Source organism: Tasmannia lanceolata, unplaced genomic scaffold (genome assembly GCF_043159265.1).
Source record: "Tasmannia lanceolata isolate RefF3 unplaced genomic scaffold, GAP_Taslan_0.1 ptg000003l, whole genome shotgun sequence".
NCBI lineage: Eukaryota > Viridiplantae > Streptophyta > Magnoliopsida > Canellales > Winteraceae > Tasmannia > Tasmannia lanceolata.
In genome coordinates this window covers 18,566,976-18,591,011 of record NW_027518680.1, presented here as the reverse complement: position 1 = coordinate 18,591,011, position 24,036 = coordinate 18,566,976, and the positions used below count along the sequence as shown (strand labels likewise).

Genomic DNA, 24,036 nt, shown 5'->3' with positions numbered 1-24,036 from the left:
AATCCTTTCTATATCCAATTCTTGCCAATACTTCAATCCCTTTTAAAAAAAGAAAACCTTGCTGTCTCTTTTTATACACGTACACGCATGCCCTTTTCTTGCTTACCATGCTAATAAAGAAAAGCAACAAATTTTTGTATATTCACTTTCCAATAATCCAAAGAGGGTTGACCGAATATGCGTGGGGCCCATTTGGAATGATCCAAACCATCCATTGCCGGGCCTTCATGCAAGATGATCTCGATCATCCATTTTACGAGCCACTAAGCGATTAGATGGTACCTCAAGGCCATTTTCATGGGAAGATCTAAACCGTTCAACTTGCGGGCCAAAAATGTAAATTGGTAATGCTCCGCGAATCATTTTAATAGCATGATCTAAACTGTCCATTTGATGTGCCGCAACGAAATTGGTTGTTTAAATAGCCTCCCTGAAATCTTGACCATTCCCTTGATGGGTATCTCTATGCATTGGATTGAAGTAGGTTAAAAACTCATTTTTCATTAAAACGATGCGGGCCCCCCGGTTGATCCAAATTTAAACAACTGCTCGATGCGGCCCCCCCAAACCGGTCCAAATTTCGATAAATACTCAATGCGGGCCCACCGAATGGGTCCAAATTCTCTCTTGCTCGGATGCTCGTGAATAACCTTTCTCAACACTTAGCGGGATAAATGCAAAACACGGCAGAAACGATTAAAAAGATTGAGAAAATATAAGAGGTGAACACAGGAATTGGAAACACCGAAGAACCAATAAAAACACTAACTTCTCTGTCGACTAAGGCGGAGCAAAATGGGGGTGTCTACAGATGCCCCTCTTTGCTAGAGATGACGTAGTCATCGAATACCAAAGCAAAAAGTGACAGAATCATTTTGCGTAGCTTTAATCGACAAAGGACTCTCTAGACACAATGCAACTTAATATAATGCAAGACCCTAGATGAAATCCTAGAATTTGAACATAATAAAAATCTTTTACTCTAAGCACCATGAGATGGCAGTTTAGAATAACGGAGAATCGGATTTACTCTGGGTGCAAAAACCTTGCAACTCAGAACAAAGGATGATTATGATGCGGCGCCGTTCACAAACAGGCAACGAGAGAATGAGATATCATTTTCGAATGGATTCTGAAGAGAAGGAACAAAGATCGTTCTCAAACGGTTTTTTAGAAGAAAATGAGACACCGTTCACAAACGGTTCAAGGAAGATAAGAGATATTCCCAAATGTACTTAGAAAATAAGGCACCGTTCACAAACGGCCTCAAGGAGGATAGGAGACCATTCACAAATGGACTCAGAAAATGAGACACCGTTCACAAACGGGTTCTAAGAGAACACGAGACCATTCACAAATGGACTCAGAAAATGAGACACCGTTCACAAACGGGTTCAAGGAGAAGACGAGACCATTCACAAATGGACTCGAGAAATGAGGCACCGTTCACAAACGGGCTCAAGGAGAAGACGAGACCATTCACAAATGGATTCGAGAAATGAGGCACCGTTCTCAAACGGGCTCAAGGAGAAGACGAGACCATTCACAAATGGACTCGAGAAATGAGGCACCGTTCTCAAACGGGCTCAAGGAGAAGACGAGACCATTCACAAATGGACTCGAGAAATGAGGCACCGTTCACAAACGGGCTCAAGGAGAAGACGAGACCATTCACAAATGGACTCGAGAAATGAGGCACCGTTCACAAACAGGCTCAAGGAGAAGACGAGACCATTCACAAATGGACTCGAGAAATGAGGCACCGTTCACAAACGGGCTCAAGGAGGACGAGACCATTCACAAATGGACTCAGAAAATGAGATACCGTTCACAAACAGGTTCAAAGATAACATGAGACCATTCACAAATGGACTCAGAAAGTGGATGTAGAGAGAGGTATATGAGATCTAAACCGTTCAACTTGCGGGCCAAAAATGTAAATTGGTCATGCTCCGCGAATCATTTTAATAGCATGATCTAAACTGTCCATTTGATGTGCCGCAACGAAATTGGTTGTTTAAATAGCCTCCCTGAAATCTTGACCATTCCCTTGATGGGTATCTCTATGCATTGGATCGAAGTAGGTTAAAAACTCATTTTTCATTAAAACGATGCGGGTCCCTCGGTTGATCCAAATTTAAACAATTGCTCGATGCGGGCCCCCCCCAAACCGGTCCAAATTTCGATAAATACTCAATGCGGGCCCACCGAATGGGTTCAAATTCTCTCTTGCTCGGATTCTCGTGAATAACCTTTCTCAACACTTAGCGGGATAAATACAAAACACGGCAGAAACGATTAAAAAGATTGAGAAAATATAAGAGGTGAACACAGGAATTGGAAACACCGAAGAACCAATAAAAACACTAACTTCTCTGTTGACTAAGGCGGAGCAAAATGGGGGTGTCTACACATATCTTTGTAGGACCAAGCAAAAACTTCTTTATATTTCTTAAGTAGGTTTATTAATTCATCACGCTCTTCAGGAGATAGAGTATTTCCAATTCGTATTTCCTGTATTAAATCTTCTGTTCCGATGTTTATAATTTCGATTTCATCTTTAAGAGGCTGGGCTCGGCGCTCCTCCTCTTATTTGAGCATATGTTGCAATTCAAGGGGAGTTTCGTCGATCCCTTCTTCCTCGTCTGAGGAGGGAGTGTTATCATTATTAAAGTCAGAAGCAAACACAGAGACATACTGAGAATCAGATTTCATTGACTGGAAAGAAATTACATCATTATCGTTGGACTCATCCTGAACTGGCTCAGGATTCACATTATAAATAAAATCAGAAAATGACTCGCTTGGACTAAGCACTGACACGGATTTAACCGACTTGACTGGACTCGACTTTGCAATGAAATAAGCAGGAAAAACATCAAAACTCCAGTTTGAAAGATTTTCTGTTGCAGGTGCAATCTGACTCTGAGGTTCAGTAAAGGTATTATCGCTCTGAATAACTGCTACTAGCACATCTTTACAGTCTGTTTCTTCTTGCTCTTCAGAATAGTCTAAAACTGGCAACTCTTGCCAAGCAACATCAGGCACATCTTCTTCAAACAAGGACCCCAACACATCTGGCTCAAGGTAGACTAACCAGTCCTCAACAGTCTTCTCAACGTAATATACTGGTGGTTCTGTTTCTGGGAGAGCAAGGCCACTAAATATTTCAAAACCAGGTATCGTGATCCCTGTCACTGAGTCATATCACGGTTCAGAAAACCCATAGTACGGAGAAGTCTCGCCTTCTTTGATAAAGTGACCATTCATCGATAAGGAATATGGAGCCATTGGGAGTACCCTTCCGGTGCGGCGGATTTCTTCCTTCAATTTCAACAATTCTTCCATGGCTTCTTCCTCCTCCTCAGTAGGTACATATCCAAGACCGAAAACTCCATGGTTTGCTTTGATTGGGCGCCAGTGAGATGCCTTGCTTGGATCACGGCCCAAATTCATACCAGGAAAGTAATTCATTTTTCTCATCATCTTGGCAACCACATGACTGATAGCAAAAGGTAAATACAACTCCTCCCGAGAGGCCTCTTCATAGGAAATAGCAGCAACGTCGAACGCGAAACCATTCAAGTTGTAGTCTTCTGCTCTTGCAACTGGAAGGATCAGAGTTTCTCCTGTTATCTATCCTATTTCTGGCTCTTCATCACCTCTGACAGTGAACAACTTCCCATCTTTGATGAACTTCAATTTTTGGTGAAGGGTTGAAGCAACAGCACCTTCCTTATGCAACCAGGGAAGTCCCAGAAGCATATTAAACGAGGCCTTGATATCAATAACTTGAAACTCAACCTTAAATTCTTGACCGCCTACAACAATCTTGGTGGTAAGGACTCCGACCACATTTCTGCGGGTGTTGTCATATGCAAGGATACTAAGGGTTGATTCGGCAAAATCAGTGGGACCGAAACCCAAGGTAATGGCAGTTCTCAATGGACATACATTCAACGCGGATCCGTTATCTACCAACACAGATGGTACTTTCTTGCCTCCACAGACAATAGTGACATGAAGAGCTCTAGCATGATTCCGACCTTGAGGAGGCAGCTCCTGATCTGAGAAACTAATGGCCCTGGTGGCCTGGGTTAGAGCAACAACTTCAGCTAGCTGCTCGGGAGATATTTCTGAGGATACCTGTGTTGTATTCAATTCTTTTAACACAGCCTCTCTGTGTTTCTTTGATGCTATCAACAATCCCCAAACAGATATAACGGCCTGAGTTTTCTTCAGCTGTTGCACAACTTCATCATCTGGATCTTTCACATATTGCGGCTCCTCTCCTCGAGCCAATGCCCCTGGATTTTCGACTCTTAATTCAGCAGGTTTGAAAATTCTTCCACCCCTTGTAACATGTCTGACTTCATCCAATTCTGGCTCATCATAAGTGATGACTTGAGGGACTTGTGGCTCATAGGTGATTACCAAGGGAGGTACAGACTCTCTTAGGTATGATTCATCACAGAATATGATTTGGGGTTCAGAAATGGGTTCTAAGGCACATATGAGGGTGAGAGGGTCAAACTTAGAGTCTCCTATGGTTATGGCATTAACGGCAGCAGGAGGGTTAGCATGACCAGGTAGCGGGTTTTGGGTGACATTGGGTCTTGGCTGGAATGCAATGACTTTCTCATCAATGAGTTTCTGGATTCTAAATTTCAAGGCAATGCAGTTGTTAGTAAGATGACCAGGACCTCTGTGATACTCACAGTGTAGGTCGGCTCACCAATTTGCAGGTAGAGGATTGGGGGGAGGCCGGATGGCAGGTAGGGTTATGCGACCTGAAGCAAGACACTGCTTAAGCACCTCTGAAGATGGAATGGGAAGTGGGTAAATTCTACCCTGGTTTGTTGCCGAGGTGCGGTCGCGGGTTGAGCATAGTCCATCACTAAAGGTTCTTGGGATTTAGAGGGCTAAGCATTGGAACGAGAGATACTACTGACTTGGGCTGGCGGGGATTTTTTGAAATCTCTGGGGTTTGGGTTGCTACGGTTGAATACACCTTGAGCCATAGCCTCCTCTATCTGGGTGCCTGCCACGATGAAGTGCTTGAAGTCTGGATAATATTGCAATGACATGTGATACTGGAGTTGGGGAGAAATATTTTTCATGATTATTTGAACCTCCTCTTCCTCAGACGGGCGCTCCATCATCTGAGCTGCTAGTCTCCTCCATATTTTCACACAAATCAGAAAGGATTCCCTCGAGTCTTGCTTGGTTCTCTCTAAATCCTTTCTAGTGATTTCTGTCCCATCATCATATTTGAATTGCCTGATGAATTGCTCACTGATATCCTTCCATGTCCTATAACGAGTCTTGTCTAGGACCATGAACCATCTCCTAGCAACCTTGGTTAGGGAAACTGGGAACAATTGAGCCATTTGCTCAGGAGATAAGCCTTGAGGCTGACACATGATGGTGAACATTTGCAAATGTGTGATTGGACAACCCACACCATCATATTTGTCGAAATCTGGCATTTGAAAATTAGCAGGAAGGCGGATTTCGGGAAACAGTGTAAGGTCACTTGGATTGAAACCACCCTTACCTTCCTGGTAAGAGTTTCTAATTTCTCCACAACAGTTTTATCAACCATGGACTGAGAAGGCCTACTGCGATCCTCGCTGTACTGCTCTTTTTCCAAATCTTCTTCAGTTTTGTCAGGGATAGGGATGAACACTGGCTGGGCAGGTGCGGCTGAAGTAGCTGTATGGTGCATGGGCCCTTTATCTTTGGACAACGACGGTCCCAATTTTTCAGAAAGCTGAGCCTTGATAACTCGGTTCTCTTCTTTGAGTTCTTGAAGCTGCTGGAGAATCAAGGTAAGAGTATCGGTAATAGCAGCGGGTGGAAGACCGTCTTGGTTGTCTGCCATTGGTGAGGATGAGGACGGGAAAGAAGGAGATGCTGGGGTTCTCAGAGAAGGTGGCGGGGATACAGATTTCCTCTCCAATCGTGAAGAGATCCGAATCCAAGGAGTAGTAGGGTTAGCTATGGTGTTTACTGCCCTGAAATATTCGAGAGACATATTTTAAAATCAGAAAGAAGTAGACGATGATGTACGCATAGACCAAGATAATGAGAAAGAAAGATGAACTTTATTGATCAATCATTAAAGTTTGAGTACATGATTCATTCTTTCAAAGATAAACGGATAAGATTAAACATAGAACTAAGCATTCTTTTTAGACTTCTTCTTTGGACGACAATCTTGCTCAGCTGACTCTTTTAAAGGCTTGATGATTTTGACATCCCAAGCAGATGAAACGGCTTTGACAATCTTGGGCTTGAGATCCTCAGGCGGATAGAAATGACGAAGGGGAGGCACAATGGATTGCTCTCTTCCATACTGACGCTGAATCCTGGCAGGAACATAGAAGGAAGTCTTTTGGAGGCCAAGAAGGCGAACGTAGTTAGCTTCTCCGGTGTGGAAGACAACTTCTTGGATCCCAGGAATTTGCCAATAAATCTGATCTTGCTGGCGAGAATTTAACCATTCAACCCAATCGGTTTTGTGATCAAAGGAAACATCATGACGCCATTCACTGAAGGTGTATAACGTATGATCGAAATGCACAGGAGCTGCGATTTTTAGCTTGTGGCATAACCACACCTGAAGTAAAGCAGGACATCCTGAAAAGGACCCAACGAAAGAGCAAAAATAAGAGCCTGGACCTGAGCTGGCACGAAGACGAGCCATATCATCCAAACCATTGAAGGTTTCTGCAAGTATAGTAGGAACTGGATTGGCACCATGATCCATTTGATCAACGAGGTCCAAAAGAACAGCTGACGCAAAGCGAGAAGGCTGGACAGTGAGGAACCTAGCAAATGAGCAGAATCTCAAAGCACGACGTCGGGCTTTTTGAATATCAACAGCACCAATGTGTCCCACAGGAGGGTAAATGTCAATCAGTTGTTGCATGGACACTTCTTGGCCTTTCATGAAAGAGTTCATGGATTCATCTGGATTATTCATCATGCGAAGGAACAAATGACGATAATCTGACACACAAGATGGTTTCACCAGAGGAGGGCCATCCACGGGATATTCTAATAAGGCACACCGTTCTTCAAAGGTAGGACACATTTCTTGGTTGCCAAAATGAAAAGACATGATGATCGGGATCCCAACATTCTGATGCGGCATAAAGTAAACCCCAATCGAGCTTAATGGTTGCCACATAGCCGAAGAGATTTTTCTCTTCCTCACTTATGGCATAGATGTGAGATTCTCTTAATGTACCACGGATCCAATCAAGAATTGTACGAGTAGACATGATGCCTGTAAGCCAAGAGAAGGGATACGAGAATGATAAAGATTACATGGACACGAGATTGGGATAAGTTCCTGCCAGTACAAAAAAAGTATGAATACATGATCGAATCACATGATAGAAGATTGAAAGGTGCACGATCAAGAGATGAGATGAGATAGCATAAGATTGCTTTCAACGGATAGATCATGAATGACTAATCCTATGAGATCTTTGGAAATGATGGGATTTATATCCTAACCCCAAAGGAAAAGGTTTTAATCTTCGCACATTTTAACAGTGTTACCTGAAGGCATCAAACCCTAATCCTAATCTAGCGGAGTGGAGAGAGGATCTCGACTCATGACTCTGTTTGTGTACCTAAGGACCGATCGTAGCCAATGGAAGATGGACTACGGCCTAATCTAGACACAAATGGGTAGGATATCCTAAACTAGGCTCACACACGTGATGCACATGTGTTCGTATACTACATGCATGTGTGGGTTAATCTAGGGGTAAGACCAAAAGTTCTCTTAGCGCGAATCCGTGTTCGATATACTGTACCAGTGTCCGGGGTATTAGTACGTGAACAAGAGATCCGTTTATGCACCATAAGGTGCTAGGCTAAGGGTGGAATGCTTCTCTAGCACAGAGGCACCAGGTGATGAAATTCCAGTCAACCATGCTAGATAACACTCCGGGTTCCTAAAATAGGACGTGTGTGCATGTGGGATGCAAGGGCTTAGATGCAAGTGATGTAAGTGTGTGCAATAAGTTCGCGCAATCTATGATGCCTTCAGGTTTTGTTAGATTAAGTTTGAGTATGATGTGATGAGAAAATAAAACAAAACAAACTAATCTAACAAGTATATAGTTAAATGAGCCAGTTAAATTAAATTCAAATGAATTATCTTTTGAAATTTTAATGAAGTTAGGTGGTCCCCAGCAGAGTCGCCAAACTGTGGGACCTGATCCCGCGAGAGGGGTGGGGTGCAAGCCGCCATGTAATCTCTTGGTCTCTCGTACCCACACGATTGGCGTGTGCTCTTTTATTATTGACTTTAATTCATCTTTTATGTGAACTTGGGATCACTAAGGCAATCCGAATTCCACACAAAAGATAGTGACAGAGTCGCCACCTAGATGTGGGATCTAGGACCCATAATTAACCAGAAATCTAGACTCGTTACCTGGTTACAAAAATAGAAGGTATGGGGAGTTATCCACCACATGCACCATTCCTGCCCGATAATCGGTCTTCAATTCCAAAAGCTAACTCTTTTAAAATTATTTTAAATGGCTCATTCAACTCTTTGTTAGTGTGCGAACTATGTGACGTGCATCCTATGATCTAATTTCAATGTAGATCCTAAATGTGTATCTTGATTCCTTTAATTTGTTTGAATTCAATCTAAGTGAAAGTTCTCCTAAAATTCTAATTTCATGAAAAATCCTAAGTGTTTTATTTAAGAATTTACAAGAAGATTAATATACAAAACCCCACAATTTGTTGTGGAGCCGACTTGCGGTTGGTATGCCATCAGACATCCAAGCTGCCTACGTACCCAAGCCTCACGGGATCAGAGTCGACGTAGTTCGGTGCACCTGAACTAAGCTACTTATGCCTAACTCATCTAGGACACCGATCTAGACTGAATTGACTGTTTCAACAGTTTTAAGAGAAATTATTTAATTCAAGTTGAAGATTTTATTATCCTAGGACTTCAACTAAGATGCTATATGGTCCTATCTAAATGCAAGTTGTTCCTTAGACTAATGCAGGTTAACCTACATCCTAGGTAACTAGGCTTGTCCTAGGGAAAGATTGGGTAACTAGTGTAACTAGACCTATGGTACGGTTGCTATCCATAGCAAACGTCCGTGATGAGGCTGGACTCCTAACTCTAGGACTCCCTAAAACCTAAGACTCCTTAAAACCTAGGACACGACCTGACATAAGTGTTCCTAAGTTGGGCTCTAATGGTTCTTATGACGGAAACCGTAATCCAACGGTTCCGAGAGACACAAGACAAATCGATTTAAGTTCTTCAAGTTAATGAATTTCAGATTTCAAGGATTTTCGGTTTCTGGACATTTAAGGAACACCAAAGGTTCTAGGGTTCACCAATTTCGGCCTAGAATAGCATCCACGGAAGGGAATCGCGCGCTCTTTCCTTGTGCAATTTAATAATTAGGTTATAACACCTTATTGCCTGGCATATCTCAGGATTTCCGTGGACAGTAACCTCGGAGCCAGTAACATGCTATAGCTTAAATATTCAAATCGTCAACGATCGATTGCAATTGAGATACGATTATGGACACACTGGCCATTTTGCCTGGGAAATCTAAAGATCCTTAGATTTCTGTTTTCAATGGATTGAGGAGTGAACATGTGACAGAAATTTAAGGTTCTTTAGGAATTTTCATAATGATTTTTAATTAACTTCAATTTTTAGCGGATTTTATCAATTTCAGACTACTTGAGTGATTTTACAAGTGAAATTATTGCAAACGAATTCGAAATGAATTGAAATTTCTACAGCAACAAGATGTGAAGATATGTAGCTTATTAGAAGAGTTTTACAGATTTTTACATTAAGCTCCTATTTATTTCTGATTTAATAATCATATGACCAGATTGTAAAAATAACACAGAAACTACTAGAAATAGGAATCTAAATTCGTTGAAATTTCTACAGTAGTAAGATATGAGTAAACATTGCATGCTGTGAGATTTTCATGAATTTTTGAGACTATTTACTACTAATTTCGGATTTTTCAATTTTAAGACCAGATTATGAATTTACACTACATCTCTTAGGCAACAAGATCCAAATCAATTGAAAATTTTACAGCAGTAAGAAATATAAAATATAAGACTACTGTAAAAATTTTGTGAATTTTAATTGTGATCTGATGTCAGTAAAAAATCTCACCAAATGGGGGTGTCTACAGAAAGTCAAAGAAGGGTAAGTGTTGATGACATGACCCATACCAACATGGTCTCAAAGAATTCTCAAACTCTTTGGCTATGACGGTACTCTTTTTTTTGTATAAAAGAATAGGAATAATAAACACCCCTAATCTAAACAGATTTGTAATCTCAGCAATAATCATGCACTCAAAGGATACAGGTAAGATCAAATTTTTCCATCAACGATTTCGATATGATCCAAGGGTAAAAGGATATATGATAGGTAAACTTGGATCAAATGGAAAATCAATGGCTCAGATAATAGACCATGGCCATTAGAATGACAAAAGTAGGGTCAAGGACCAGATTTAAAATCTAAAGATGAATATCAACAACTGTACAATCAAGCCGACGAGCCATCGACCATATCTAAGACAGAACAGGTGGGCATAATGAATAATATATACACAACATGAATCTATGACACAACAAAAGAATAGATACACAATCAAAGGGTAGCAAATAGACTGCGGCCAAGAAAACATGTATAGGCCACTAGTCTAATAATCAAAGTAATCTGACGAACAACCCACAAGATGGATAGATAAGAATAAATAAAAAGATCACGATAAAACAAACTCATGGTTTATCCCTGACTGGGTAAAATTCAACAGCATAACGGCTATACAAGAAGGTCGAGGTAAGGTAAACTCATGGTGTAACTAACTCTAAAGAATAGCAGTCATGCTCAACATGTTCTATGAAAAATTCAGCAGCATAACGGCTAGACAAGAAGGTCAAGGTAAGGTAAACTCATGGTTTAACTGACTCAAAAGAATAGCGGTCATGCTTAAAATGTTTTAGGTAAAATCGGCAGCATGACGGCTACACAAAGGGATCCCCACGGCTCTCAACAAAATTGTATATGAATAATAATAAAACTAATAGTACATGACTCTCAACAAGAATACTAATACTCAAATGACAGTGGCAGGAAAAGCTCACAACCAATAAACGAAACATGACTACCGGAAAAAAGGTAATCAAATGAAGGACTAACCATAGATGAGAACGTATAACAACGGGTCAGTTCCAATGACTGAAAGATCGAAGGATAGATTATGGCCATGGTAACGGCAAGTAAAAGCCACAGACCAGATCTAGATCTGAATAAAAAATGGATATAACTGATTGAATTGGATAAGAAACCCTAACTAAGAGGAGAGCCCTATTCTAATAATCAATAAAAAAGCATATATACATATATGTACAACCTAACCAGGGGCATCAGCCCTAAATATAGTCAAGTGGAGTCAAGGAGATCTTGACTCAAGACATACTTGTAAGTGTACTAGGACCATGTTGTAGCCATGCAAGGTGAGCTACCCTAGTCTACAAATGGGAGAAGGCTCCTAACTCTAGGCTTCACATGTGTAAGCAACACATGTTTGTCCCTATATGAATGCAATATATACATATATAAACACGGGTACCTCCTAGTGAGGTTTCACTAAGTCAGTAAGTATATACATAATATATAAAACAAAGTAGGGCTCCGGACTCAATCTATCGGGTACTACGCGTATGAACCATACTTAATATGTATAACAAAAGTACGCCCAATGTTATACATAGTATGCTTCATTGCTCATCGGCTGCTGTAAACACAAGTGCACCGAGTGTTTACGGCTGTAGCGCTGGCGCATAGCTTGGAAATAGATTCAACAGCGCCATCAGGGTAATGACATCCCAGTCGGGCACGCATTTTATCTATCCCATGGAGCCAATAATGAAAAACAATAAAAAAAAATAATGAAAGGAGTAAATAAAATGATAATGCATGATGTGCAGTGTGTGAATCTCTTGTTTTATTACGCACCTATTTGGTGCCCCTTGATTCTAACGATAGAGTTCCCATTTAACTTGATTTTAACCCAAATTTCTCCAAAGTTAATTAAAATGGCATTTTTATAGAGTTAGGCAATGTTTCAAGAACTCCCCAGCAGAGTCGCCAGCCTGTGGACCCCGATCCTGGGAACGAGTGCGGAGGACACGAGATCCTCTGCAATCCTCAAAGATCTCCACATGAAAGAGAGCTCTGCCAAGGAACTCTCAAAACGGATGCCACCCTGTAGACACCCACATTTTGCCTTACTTTAACCAACAATAACCTAATATATTGATCCGTAGAATTTCATTGGTAAAGTATGCATCCTCAAATTTTTTGAAAAAAACAAAATGATAAAGAGATGTACCTGGTGAGATGATTAGATCCGAAAAATTGAAAAATACCCTGATTGGTGAATTTAGTGTGTTAAATCCATGTGAGAACCCCCTCTATCATTGATTTATATGTTTTAGGTCATTAATATCTTGATCTGACTTTACGGATCATCAATCGGGACAAAATAAGCTAGGGTCACTTCATAGCCCGGACCCTGATTCCATTCCGAGACCCGATTTCCGTAAATCGTTAGATCAATGGCAGATCATGACCTGGGTCTAACCATCCAAAACCACCTAACCTCTCCTCTCATCCTAACCATTCAAACCTCACCTAACCTCACCTAACCTCTCCTCCCATCATAACCATCCAAACCTCACCTAACCTCACCTAACCTCACCTAACATCACCTAACCTCACCTAACCTTACCTAACCTCACCTAACCTCACCTAACCTCCTATCCCATTCTCCTATAAATACCCTCTCATCTCACCAAAGAAAAGGAGGAAAAAAAAGAAAAGAGGAGAGAACCCCTCTCTTAGAAAATTCAAGCCCTCTCTCTAGACCAAATCCCTCTTCTCCATAAGTTTGCATGGAATATCGTCTACAAAAAGGTATGTCTTTTGGAATTTTATTTTCTTTTCTATATTTGTAGGATTGAGTGTTGTTTTGCGTATATTTTGGTTGATGTCATGTTTAATTTTGTACTAGTTTGGCCTTGGTCATGTTCTCACTTATGCTAAATATAATTAATGTGTTAGGGTCATTAGAACCTATTTGCGATGGGATGTTGAAATCATTGGCTTGTTAGGGAATTTAGATTTCTTTTGGGAAAACAATTCATTAAAAATTTTGAACATTTACAAGAAAGAAAACTTGAATTTTACATGAATTATCAAAACCCATTTAATTTGGCTTACAAAACCTCCATCTTTCAATTGATAACAACAGCCCCCACTCCAATTTGATAACAACAGCCCCCACTCAATCTCAAGAACCCAATATCCATACCCCACCTTGCCAAGTAGATAAAAACAACCCCTTTTTCAAACATCCCATTTGAATCTAATCTCAGGCCCATTCAAGCCATTTTTCATATTCACCGTCTTTTAATCACTAAAAAAATAAGAACTATCAAAAGAAAACATGGGGGTGCCAATATCATTCCCGTCATAGTGCTAGCTGTTAGACTTTAAACAGATTTTTCGACCTCTAAACAACAGAATCGTGGGAAATGGTTAACTACAAAGTAGTAGATATTTTCGTGCCGTTTCCAACGAGTATTCGTGCTAGATCAGACAGCGAGCGGTTAAAAAGTTAAGTCCAAAATGGTTGCGGCACACCTTTAGGCATTTCCAGTTTAATGTTGCTGTCCTTTTGTTTGCAACACAAATTCGAACCTCTAAATCACAGATTTACAAACAATGGAGAACTACAAAGTTGTAGCCCTATAAAAGATCTTTCCAACGCATGTTTGTACGTTGAATTTGGCCAAGCGGTTAAAGAGTTACGACAGTTTTAGTGGGCTGCATTTGTCAGATCTTTTAATGGTCAATGGTTTGTCGAATTTGTGCAATTGTCAAAACTTGGTTGTGTTAACGTCATTTTCCAAACCAAAATCGAAAGACATTAATCTAAAGTACATCCAACCTAAAATTAACAAAACTAAAATTCACCCATTTAAAATCCACTGATAAAAATCCGTTAAAAGCCATTAACCAAAAGACCACTAAAAATTTCAAGTGAAACTAAAACCTTCTAAATAAACAACTTTAAAAGCTACCAAACACACTAAATACCTTCAGATAATAAAAGCTTCAAGAAAACTCTAAAAGTTTCCACAAGCCCAAAAGAATTCGAGATTCCCAAGAGCCGGTGGATTCAAAATTCCTTTAGGAACCCTTAGAGCCCAATTTAGGAACACTGGTGTCGTGTCCTAAGTTTTAGGGAGTCTTAGGTTTTAGGGAGTCCTAGAGTCAGGAGTCCAGCCTCATCACGGACGTTTGCTATGTATAGCAACCGTGTCATAGGTCTAGTTACACTAGTCACCCAATCTTTCCCTAGGACAAGCCTAGTAAACTAGGATGTAGGCAAACCTGCATTAGTCTAAGGGACCATTTGCATTTAGATGAGAATCATATAGCATCTTAGATGAAATCCTAAGATAATAAAATCCTCAACTTGAATTAAATAACTTCTCCTAAAACTGTTGAAACAGTCAATCCCGTCTAGGTCGGTGTCCTAGTTGAGTTAGGCATAAGTAGCTTAGCTTAGGTGCATCGAACTACGTCGACTCTGATCCCAGTGAGGCTTGGGTACGTAGGCAGCTTGGATGTCTGATGGCATACCACCCGCGAGTCGGCACCACAACAAATTGTGGTGTTTTGTATATTAATTTTCTTGTAAATACTTAATCAAATCACTTAGGACTTTCCATGAAATTAGAATTCTAGGAGAACTTTCACTTAGATTGAATCCAGACAAATTAATAAATCAAGATACACATTTAGGATTCTCATTGAAATTAGATCATAGGATGCATGTCACTTAGTTCGCACATTAACATAGAGTTGAATGAGCCATTTAAAATAAATTTAAAAGAGTTAGCTTTTGGAATCGAAGACCGATTATCGGGCAGGAATGGTGCATGTGGCGGATAACTCCCCATACCTTCCATTCTCGTAACCAGGTAGCGAGTCTAGATTTCTGGTTAATTTCGGGTCCTAGATCCCACATCTAGGTGGCGACTCTGTCAGTCTCTTTCGTGTGGAATTCGGATTGCCTTAGTGATCCCAAGTTCACATGAAAGACGAATTCAAATCAATAATTAAATGCACACGCCAATCGCGTGGGTACGGGAGACCAAGAGAGAGAGCGCGGCGGCTCGCGCCCCACCCCTCTCGCGGGATCGGGTACCACAGTCTGGCGACTCTGCTGGGGATCACCTAACTTCATTAAAATTTCAAAAGATAATTCATTTGAATTTAATTTAACTGGCTCATAAAAACTCTATACTTGATAGATTACTTTGTCTTGTTTTATTTTCTCATCACATTTTACTTGAACTTAATCTAACAAAACCTGAAGGCATCGTAGATTGCGCAAACATATTGCATACACTTACATCACTTGCATCTAAACCCTTGCATCTCACGTGCACACACATCCTATTTTAGGAACCCGGAGTGTTATCTAGCATGGTTGACTGGGATTTCATCACCTGGTGCCTCTGTGCTAGAGAAGCATTCCACCCTTAGCCTAGTACCTTTATGGTACGTAAACGGATCTCTTGTTCACGTACTGATACGCCGGACACTGGTACAGTATATCGAACATGGATTCGCGCTAAGGGAACTCTTGGCCTTACCCCTAGATTAACCCACACATGCATGTAGTATACGAACACATGTGCATCACGTGTGTGAGCCTAGTTTAGGATATCCTACCTATTTGTGTCTAGATTAGGCCGTAGTCCATCTTCCAATGGCTACGATCGGTCCTTAGATACACGAACAAAGTCATGAGTCGAGATCCTCTCTCCACTCCGCTAGACTAGGATTAGGGTTGATTCCCTCAGGTAACACTGTTAAAATGTGTGAAGATTAAAAACTTTCCCTTTGGGGTTAGGATATAAATCCCATCATTTTCAAAGATCTCATAGGATTAGTCATTCATGATCTATCCGTTGAAAGCAATCTTATGCTATCTCATCTAATCTCTTGATCGTGCGTCTTTCATTCTTCTGTCATACAATTCGATCGTATCTTCATGCCATCCCCTAACTGGCAGGAGCAGAATCTCACAATCTTTCGATTATGCAATCTCATGATCTGATCATGCCTGGTCCAGATGATCCAATCTTACTTGTACCCTTAGTCCTTTCTTACTCTAAGGGCAACCTTTTTCAAGAATATTTTGCTAAGTCCTTCAGAGTTCACTATCATAATCCTTGAACTAGGGGCATTCCCCTATGCGAATCAGTCATCATGGTCAGTACAATTGTTGAGTCCGGTCTTACATTTCAAGGTCAATGCCTAGTCCAGGCAAATCATCTCTCTTTTTTATTTAGAGTTGTGAATCCTGAGCATGTTCAGGATAGGTCGTGTCCAATAATTCACTTGTGTTTGTTTCTTAAGTGTGCTTCTGATCTTAAAATAAGACTCCCTCCTCAAATGAGGACAAAATTGACGAAACTCCACTTGAGTCACAGCAATTACTTGAACAAGAGGAGGAGCGCCAATCCCAGCTTTTCAAAAATGAAATTGAAGTGGTAAACGCTGGCACTGAAACTTTGATTCAGTAAATGCCGATTGAAAATACATTACCCTCTGAAGAGTGTGAAGAATTGATAAAATTATTTCAAGAATAAGATGATTGTCTAGAAAAGCTACAACCGATACCAGGGGCAAGACATAGTTGGAAAGCTCAAAGAAAATGAAGAAAGTGAGAAGATATATGCTATACAAGGGGCATAGAGTGGAAACAACTTTCATATTTCCAATTAATGACCTTGGTTCTCAAATTCATAACATAAAGCCAACAAATTCAAGATAAGAAGTTCAAGAGCAAGCATTGAAAAGTGATCATCAGAACGAATCCATAGATGGAGGATGTCAAAGAACAAGTTTCGCTCTATGAAAGTCGAAAGCACACTTTAGAATCTTGGAAGAAGAAGATCCATTATCTCTTACCTGGAAATGCCGTCAAACTCCGTAAAAAAAAAAAACAAAACAAAACAAAAAAGAAAAAAATAATCAGTACCAGACGGACTCTAGCCAATCTGAACATCGGAAGGCCCCCTTTGGCCGAATAAATCCCAAAATCAGAACCAATGTCAAAAGAATACCGGTTTGCAAACCCTTCGAGCCTGAATAAAATTTTCTTGAAAACCCATCAAACCAGGGGCATTTCCCCAAACTACGCGAGACCTGATCCCTATACTGGGGTAGGTAGGCAACTCGGTTGAACCGAGTTCGGTCGATTCAAAAAGGAAAAGAAATTCAATCATTTCAAAAAAAAAAGAGGGACAAGTTCCAGTAGAAGAGAGGTCAATTATTCCAGAAAGAAAGAAAAAAAAAAAGGAAAAAATCAATTAACCTTCAAACAATTTATCTTCAAACTAAGGGCATTCGCCCTGAACTACACACGACCTGATTCCTACCTTGGGATATGTAGGCGACCTGTTCACAGGTTCGGTCGAAATCTTTGTTGAGCCTTAAGCCATTCTTTGAAAAGCCCTATCCTACCTATAAAAGTCCTTCTGGTGTTCAGAACTAATGAGCTAGATCCCGAGACACAATAAAAAAAAAAAAAATGATGAATAAGAAAAAGAGCGGAGTTTGAAGATCTGCTAGACTGAAAACCTGAAAGGGCGGTCTAGGCAAAATTTAAGATCATTCCCCGGCTAAGTTGAAAACCCGAAAGGGCGGCTTAGGCAGAAGCTAAGGAGATAGCCTGCTGGATCAAAAACCTAGAAAGGTGGTTCAGGCAAAAGTTAAGGCTAGCACGGTCCGCCAAGTTAAAAACCCCGAAGAGGTGACTTGGTCACGGTAAGAGAATCAGTATAAGAAGGCTACAGCCGGTATCAAGACTGAAGATCAACTGAAGTTCAAGCAAATTCAAGTGACATCCTCAAAACTGGGTGCATTGAAGCTAAGCAATCTTAGGGGTCGTAATTAAATTCTTGAGGCATTACTGTTTCAAGGAAGAAGTCCAGTGTTTACGATTTAAAAAAAAAGCATTCCTCGAAAGGATAGACTTACCAAATAAAATGTTAACTAAGTCAGAAGCATTACTGTGTCTGTCAGTGTAGTTAGTCAATCTTTGTCATTCTAAGTTCACTCCTTCAGGGCTGCTCAATCCTTTGAGTAGTGCCTTTCATCTAAGTTTTCTCTTTAGAAAGAGTCAATCGTCGTTCCTATGTCCAAATGATGTAACTGTCTTGGTGAAGGAGGCCCGGCCTAGGCAGCTCCCTGCAATTATACCTGAAAGGGTTCGAGAATCTAGTCAAACAGCTACATTTCAAAGAAGATCAACTCAGAAGAGTTCAGAAGTAGAAACATCAAAAAGCCCAGCTTCCGTAAAAAGATCATACCCCAGGAAGGCACCTTAAGCTTGGAAGAGCCCCAGATGCAATGGTGGTTGAGCCAATTTCTCAGAAAGATGAACCATTAAAATTCGGAATCTCCTTCCAGTTAGTTAAATACTATCCTGGTCAAGAAATGTTTATCTAAACACCTGTCAAGAGGCAAATCCCACTTTTTCATGATTATATCCAAGAGAGCCATTGTTCTAAATTACCAATCTCAAATGTCTTGTTCAAGGTTTCAGTTATCAAAATCCCAAGAAGACAAGACCAACAGTCTCATTGAGAAAAATCTTGTTGAAGTTTCATAAAAGTGTTCCTAATCCATTCTTGTTACTAATGGTTCTTCGTTCATAAGGTTGGTCGTCTCATCATTCGTCAAAGTCTTGGTTTCCAATATCTTTACTGGGCACGATCTATAATGTCCCCGATTTCATTAAGTTCAAATCCAAAATTCATCAAATCCAATTCTACGTCAAATTCAAATTCATGAAAACCTCTAAATTCCTTGAGCCCGTTTGTGAACGGTGTCTCATTCTCTGAGTCCATTTGTGAATGGTCTCATCTTCTCCTTGAGCCCGTTTGTGAACGGTGCCTCATTTTCTGAGTCCATTTGTGAATGGTCTCGTGTCCTCTTTGAGCCCGTTTGTGAAGGGTGCCTCATTTCTCGAGTCCATTTGTGAATGGTCTCATCTTCTCCTTGAGCCCGTTTGCGGACGGTACCTCATTTTCCAAAAATAAAAAAATTTATCAAATCCAAATCCTTAATTAAAAAAAAAAAAAAAATCCAATCCTACGTCAAATTCAAGTTCATAAAAAATATCTAAATTCTTCGAGCCCGTTTGTGAACGGGGCCTCATTTCTCGAGTCCATTTGTGAATGGTCTCGTCTTCTCCTTGAACCCGTTTGTGAACGGTGTCTCATTCTCTGAGTCCATTTGTGAATAGTCTCATCTTCTCCTTGAGCCCGTTTGTGAACGGTGCCTCATTTTCTGAGTCCATTTGTGAATGGTCTCGTGTCCTCTTTGAGCCCGTTTGTGAACGGTGCCTCATTTCTCGAGTCCATTTGTGAATGGTCTTGTCTTCTCCTTGAGCCCGTTTGTGAACGGTGCCTCATTTCTCGAATCCATTTGTGAATGGTCTCGTCTTCTCCTTGAGCCCGTTTGTGAACGGTGCCTCTTTTCTTCGAGTCCATACAACTATGGTCTCTTATCCTCTTTGAACATCATACATCTATGATGTCTCATTTCCTTGGAATCCGTACAAATACGGTATTTCATTCTGTTCGAGTCCATACAACTATGGTCTCTTATACTCTCTGAACATCATACAACTATGATGTCTCATTCCCTTGGAATCCGTACAAATACGGTATTTCATTCTCTTCGAGTCCATACAACTATGGTCTCTTATCCCCTTTTGAACATCATACAACTATGATGTCCCATTCCTTTGGAATCCGTACAAATACGGTATTTCATTCTCTCCGAGTTCATACAACTATGGTCTCTTATCCCCTTTGAACATCATACAACTATGATGTCTCATTTCCTTGGAATCCGTACAAATATGGTATTTCATTCTCTTCGAGTCCATACAACTATGGTCTCTTATCCCCTTTGAACATCATACAACTATGATGTTTCATTTCTCAAAAATAAAATTTTAAAAAAATAAATTAAAAAAAATTCATCAAATCCAATCCCCGATTCAAAAAAATAATAATAAATCCAATCCTATGAAAAATCTCTAAATTCTTCGAGCCCGTTTGAGAACGGTGCTTCTTTTCTTCGAGACCATACAACTATGGTCTCTTATCCTCTTTGAACATCATACATCTATGATGTCTCATTTCCTTGGAATCCGTACAAATACGGTATTTCATTCTCTTCAAGTCCATACAACTATGGTCTCTTATCCCCTTTGAACATCATACAACTATGATGTCTCATTTCCTTGGAATCCGTACAAATACGGTATTTCATTCTCTTCGAGTCCATACAACTATAGTCTCTTATCCTCTTTGAACATCATACAACTATGATGTCTCATTTCCTTGGAATCCGTACAAATACGGTATTTCATTCTCTTTGAGTCCATACAACTATGGTCTCTTATCCCCTTTGAACATCATACAACTATGATGTCTCATTTCCTTGGAATCCTTACAAATATGGTATTTCATTCTCTTCGAGTCCATACAACTATGGTCTCTTATACCCTTTGAACATCATACAACTATGATGTCTCATTTCCTTGGAATCCGTACAAATACGGTATTTCATTCTCTTCGAGTCCATACAACTATGGTCTCTTTTCCCCTTTGAACATCATACAACTATGATGTCTCATTTCCTTGGAATCCGTACAAATACGGTATTTCATTCTCTTCGAGTCCATACAACTATGGTCTCTTTTCCCCTTTGAACATCATACAACTATGATGTCTCATTTCCTTGGAATCCGTACAAATACGGTATTTCATTCTCTTCAAGTCCATACAACTATGGTCTCTTATCCTCTTTGAACATCATACAACTATGATGTCTCATTTCCTTGGAATCCGTACAAATACGGTATTTCATTTTCTTCGAGTCCATACAACTATGATCTCTTATCCCCTTTGAACATCATACAACTATGATGTCTCATTTCCTTGGAATCCGTACAAATACGGTATTTCATTCTCTTCGAGTCCATACAACTATGGTCTCTTATACCCTTTGAACATCATACAACTATGATGTCTCATTTCCTTCGAATCCGTATAAATACGGTATTTCATCTTGCCCAAGCCCATTCAAAAATGATGCTGCGTTTTCATTAAGAATCTTTCAAAAGTCATCCATTATTCTCTCTGAGACCATTTGAAAATGACGTCTCATTTCCTCTGAAGCTGTTCAAAAGCGATATTCCTTTCCCTCCGAAAATCCATTTGAAAATGGTATCCCATTTCTCTCGTTGCCAGCGGCACCGCAGCGGGTTTGTTTTATTGCATTCCAATTCTAGGATTTCATCTAAGGTCTTGCATTATATTAGGTTGCATTGTGTTTAGGGGGTTCTTTGTCGATTAAAGCTACGTAAAATGGTTCTGTCATTTTGACTTTGGTATTCGATGACTACGTCGTCTCTACCAAAGAGGGGCATCTGTAGACACCCACATTTTGCCTTACTTTAACCAACAATAACCTAATATATTGATCCGTAGAATTTCATTGGTAAAGTATGCATCCTCAAATTTTTTGAAAAAAACAAAATGATAAAGAGATGTACCTGGTGAGATGATTAGACCCGAAAAATTGAAAAATACCCTGATTGGTGAATTTAGTGTGTTAAATCCATGTGAGAACCCCCTCTATCATTGATTTATATGTTTTAGGTCATTAATATCTTGATCTGACTTTACGGATCATCAATCGGGACAAAATAAGCTAGGGTCACTTCATAGCCCGGACCCTGATTCCATTCCGAGACCCGATTTCCGTAAATCGTTAGATCAATGGCAGATCTCGACCTAGGTCTAACCATCCAAAATCACCTAACCTCTCCTCTCATCCTAACCATCCAAACCTCACCTAACCTCACCTAACCTCTCCTCTCATCCTAACCATCCAAACCTCACCTAACCTCACCTAACCTCACCTAACCACCTAACCTCACCTAACCTTACCTAACCTCACCTAACCTCACCTAACCTCACCTAACCTCCTATCCCATTCTCCTATAAATACCCTCTCATCCCACCATCCAAAGGAGGAGAAGGAAGAAGAGAAGAAAAAAAAGAACCCCTCTCTTAGAAAACTCATCCCTCTCCCTCATCTCTTCAAGGGATCGGCCATCCTTGCCGGATCGGGTGATTTTATACGTTGGGTGATATATATCAAAAGCGGTCATTATCAAGCAAGGAATCATCTTCAAGGAATTAACATCAAAGAAAAATCAAACACAAAGTGGGTTTTCAAAGAGGTAGGCATTTATTTCAATTTTATGTAGGGTCTGTTTTCATGCATATCTTTTACTTTAAAAGAAAAACCATGTTAGGAAGCATCTAGGATCAATCTTTACTCATATTCTTCTTGATGGTAGACTTTGAAGTTATACATGTTTCCCTCTTCTCTTAACCCATCTGATCTTCATTTTTATTTTTCCCTAATGGTTCACACCCTGGTTCCCCCTGGTTAGCCTCTGGTTAGCTCCTGGTTGCACCCAGGTTCGCTGCTGGTTGCACCCAGGTTCGATACTGGTTGCACCCTGGTTCCCTGCTGGTTCGCACCCTGGTTCCCTGCTGGTTCGCACTCTGGTTCCCTACTAATTCGCACCCTGGTTCGCACCCTGGCCAGCCCCTGGTTGTACTCTGGTTCGTACCCTGGTTCACACCCTGGTTCCCCCTGGTTAGCCTCTGGTTAGACCCTGGTTGCACCCAGGTTCGTTGCTGGTTGCACCCAGGTTCGATACTGGTTCGCACCCTGGTTCCCTGCTGGTTCGCACTCTGGTTAGACCCTGGTTGCACCCAGGTTCGCTGCTGGTTGCACCCAGGTTCCCTGCTGGTTGCACCCTGGTTCCCCTGCTGGTTCGCACCCTGGTTCCCTGCTGGTTCGCACCCTGGTGCACCCTGGTCCGCACCCTGGTTTGTACCCTGCTTCCTCCTGGTTAGACCATGGCTAGTCTCGGGTTTGCTCCTAACTTAGACCCAACTCACTAAACCCCATACCCATAAGCCTTAAACCCTATAACCGAGTCACATCAACCCAAGCCATACCTTTGTCCACTCACTGAGGCACACCATTTATCCATAAATCTGGTTACATTAAATCTAACCCAGCCAGGCCACCTGCAGCTTAAGTCAAATCGCCCCAATACAATCCAACCAAGTGGGATCCCAACCCAGCTCAACTGAGTCAACTCTAGCCAACCTCCCTAGTCGAGTTGACCCAACTCTCTAGTCGAGTATGCTCAACCTCTTTAACCGATTGGACTCTCCCCTTAGTTGACTCAATCCAATTCCTTAATCAACCCATCCCAATGCAACCGAGTCGCATTCGACCAAGTGGCGGCCTTCCATGTCACAACCGAGTCATTCCCCTATTCTACTAATGCCCGTTTACACCTAATAGAACTTCCTCCCTTTTGCCTAACCAAGTCATATCCCAACACAATCTGAGTCGCATGTCTGAATCCATTTGGCCGAATCTCATAAGCCCGCCCATTTTGAATTCCCAAAATTCAAACCCTTGATGATTCCTATATGCTCAATTCTTTGATGCAAATTCCCAATTCCAAAATCCCATTGATAAATCAATGTTTCTGAATCTCAAGTCCAATGCTCAAATACAAACCCGATTCCTGATCCAAATACCAATTCTGTTTTCCAAAATCCAAGTAACCTCCCCAGCGGAACTACGTGTGGCTTGATCCCCATCGCGGGGTACGTAGGCAATTTGGCACTCCCAAGTTCAGTCGCACCTTTCTCTATCTTTCTCATTCCCTCACACTATTTCATCATCTCTTCCATCCCTTTTTTCACTAACCTCAAGAACTGAAA

The 24,036-nt window shown here is 40.8% G+C and overlaps 1 long non-coding RNA gene across 1 annotated transcript; it reads left to right on the top strand.

Annotated features, from left to right (window-relative positions):
- Positions 1–12,916: 12,916 nt before the first annotated feature.
- Positions 12,917–16,545, top strand: LOC143853261 (uncharacterized). The gene is made up of 2 exons (XR_013237064.1): positions 12,917–13,024; positions 16,200–16,545. It is a non-coding gene; the product is annotated as an uncharacterized LOC143853261 (long non-coding RNA).
- The last annotated feature ends 7,491 nt before the right edge of the window (positions 16,546–24,036 follow it).